General features: G+C 37.8%; 1 protein-coding gene across 1 annotated transcript in view; it reads left to right on the top strand.

The window, feature by feature from the left end:
• LOC106868711 (complement component C1q receptor-like) overlaps positions 1–3,251 on the top strand; it is a 200,156-nt gene that overhangs the window by 34,850 nt on the left and 162,055 nt on the right. The window contains exon 2 of the mRNA XM_052968783.1: positions 2,600–2,722. The gene's annotated coding sequence lies outside the window, so the exon portion shown is untranslated. The remainder of the gene's footprint in view (positions 1–2,599; positions 2,723–3,251) is intronic.

Genomic DNA, 3,251 nt, shown 5'->3' with positions numbered 1-3,251 from the left:
TTAAACAAACCTTATTCAGGAACCTTTTGAGCGGAATGGGCTACTCGACCTGAAGAAAATTCTAACTGGGCCCCACCTACAAGGTCATGTACTGTTTATCTTGATATGAGATCACCATGTTGGGCACATATGGTTGTGATGCATGTACCTGGTGTACCCTTATCAGATGGGTAGTCATGATGGGTATAATGGGCTTCGTATATTTTACCCCAGTGTCACTTTGATGGCATGCCCTGCTCTCTCACTCAATGATAATAATAATAATCCTTTCTACTATGAGCACATGTCTGAATTTTAGGGGAAGGGGTTAAACCAATAACACTGACTCCAGTGTTCAACTGAGATTTACTTCATTGACCTTGGAAGGATGAAAGGCAAAGTTGACCTTGGAGCAATTTGAACTCAGAAAATAATGATGGACAAAATGCCAAGCATTGTGCCTTGTGTGCTAATGATTCTACCAGCTCGCCACCCTAATAATCACCATTTAATGTTCATTTCCATGTTGGCATGGGTTGGACGGTGTGAGAACTGGTAAGCTAGGGAGCTGCACCAGGTTCCAATCTGATTTGGTATGGTTTCTACGATTGGGTGCCCTTCCTAGCGCCAACCACTCTAAGAAAAATGGAAGAAATATTATCAAAGCAAGGAACACATGACTATGCGAATATTAAGATTCTCTTCTCGTTTTCTAAAATTGACAAAGACTGAGCTACAAGAATTAAAAGAATTAGGAAGCTTCTTACAATACATAATGTGCACCATCCTAAAAGTAATATTGACAGGCTCTACCTATCAAGAAAGAAAGAGATAAAGGCTTAACAAATGCAAAAGACACCATCAGTACTGGGTTTGAAAAACTATGTTGTGTGCAGTGAGTAAAGAATGTTGTTTGCAGCCAGAAATATCCAAAATTTTTCTGAAACTATAAAAGAATTCAAAAACAGAAGAAAGAACAATATGACAAATAGCTGGAAAGAGAAAGAATTACACAGCCAATTCATGCAACAAACTGAGGCTGTTGGAAGTAAAGAACACTCATTTATATCTGTGGCTGGCAGATATAAACTTGAAATGAGAAAAATGAAGCATAATTATAGCACACAATTACAAGTTTTAAGAATGAACTTGATAGAGACAAAGACTTCTGTGAGCAAACACAGAATCTGAGGAAAAGGAAACAAAAGTGTTACCCATCTTTAAGAGATGGTAAATGCAGAAAGCTAGCACAAAAAGAGAATAAGCATAGACATGAATGTGTTGGTAAAAGAGTTCATTAGGATGTTAACCAAGTCTGTGGATTCAAAGTAACAGAAAAGTGATATGAACACAAGCCAAAGGTTGTGGTGAGGCAAGAAGACCAGAGATAATTGTACAGAACAAAAGAAACGAACAATGTAAGATCATAGATTTTTCAATATCATATGACAATGGATACCAAAGAAATTGAGAAAATTGGAAAAAAATCAGGACCTAACCAGGGAAATGAAAAGATTGTGGAAGACACATGTGACAATTGTTCCTGTGGTAATTGGTGTGCTTGGCAGGTTGAGAGATATTGGAATTCAGACATTCATTGTCAACCTGCAGAAAAGTGCCACCCTGGATTCTGCAAGAATCCTGAGAAAGATTTAAGAGATTTAAAGAGACATGTGGTCACTAAGCATCAAGACATCCACCACCACTCCACTGCTAACTAAAGAAGCATGTAATAGTTATACAAGGGTTTTCAATTTAGACACAAGACCAGTCATTTTGAGAGGAAAAAATTTGTTGATACCATCAACCCCAGTACTTGGCTGGAACTTTATTCTATAGTCTGGAGCAATGAAAGGTTAAGTTGATCTCAACAGAATTTGAACTTAAATACTGCAAGACATTTTCCCAATGCTCCAGTAATTCTGCCAGCTTGCCATCCTAGGGCATGAAGGTGAAAACAATACCAGTAATAATTGGAGGATTAAGTGAGATAAAAAAAAAAACGTGAACAAAAACAAAAAAGCTGTACCTGGACCCTCAACACTACACAATATCAAAAAAATAGCCCTGATAGAAACAGCCCACATCTTATGCAAGACACTATCAATTCAATAACAAGACCCAAGCAAAACAATCTGCAAACATAAGACACTCTATACAGTAAATATCCAATAAAATAAATAGCCACCACAACATGTATTCTACAGGCAGGATACCCAACAGAACACAACTTGCATTACACACACAGTACACAATACAAACACTAATATAACAAAAGACTGCAACCAGACCCCATAACAAAACAATCTGACACAACACAATACCAGGAAGAGTTTGCACTACCCCAAAAACAAAAAAGGAACGCACAATGCTGCACACACCCAAGTAAGCACAGAAGTGTAGCAGGTGATGCAGTAGAAATTTACCTGAAACTATCAAATTTTAAGTAGTAGTAGTAGTAGTAGTAGTAGTAGTAGTAGTAGTAGTAGCAGCAGCAGCAGCAGCTGCTGCTGTTGTTGTTGTTGTTTTTGGTATTGTTGAGGTTGTTTTTAGTACTGTTATTGTTAAGTAAATACTGCTTGTAATAATTTTGCAATTATTTTGTTGCTTTCTTGTTCAGATATTGATGAATGTTTAACTGAAAACGGTGACTGTCAACATCTATGTGAGAATTTTATTGGAAGTTATCAATGTCGATGTAGAACAGGCTACAGACTGGTGGAGAATGGGAAGCAGTGTGTTGGTAAGTTTAATTGTCAAAGAATTTATGGTCTGGTTCTTTAAAATATTCAAACATTAATGATTCAATTGGCAGCCAAAGATAATGGCAATGAATGTAACATGATCATTATTATCCACTCCTCCTCTTCCTCATAATCATCATCATCATCTTAACATCATTATCACAATATATTATCAGCAGCAGCCATAGTAGCATCAATAGCTTTATTATTGTCACTGCTGTCATCATCGTCATCCTCATCATTGTTTCCATTAAGATTATTGATGCAATGTCATTGTTATGCTGTCAACATCATTCAATCATCATCATCATCATCATCGTTTAACGTCCGCTTTCCATGCTAGCATGGGTTGGACGATTTGACTGAGGACTGGTGAAACCGGATGGCAACACCAGGCTCCAGTCTGATTTGGCAGAGTTTCTACAGCTGGATGCCCTTCCTAACGCCAACCACTCAGAGAGTGTAGTGGGTGCTTTTACGTGTCACCCGCACGAAAACGGCCACGCTCGAAATGGTGTCTTTTATGTG

This window comes from Octopus bimaculoides, chromosome 6 (assembly GCF_001194135.2).
Source record: "Octopus bimaculoides isolate UCB-OBI-ISO-001 chromosome 6, ASM119413v2, whole genome shotgun sequence".
Lineage (NCBI taxonomy): Eukaryota > Metazoa > Mollusca > Cephalopoda > Octopoda > Octopodidae > Octopus > Octopus bimaculoides.
The sequence above is the reverse complement of the archived record's forward strand: the minus strand, read 5'-3'. Positions and strand labels throughout refer to the sequence as shown.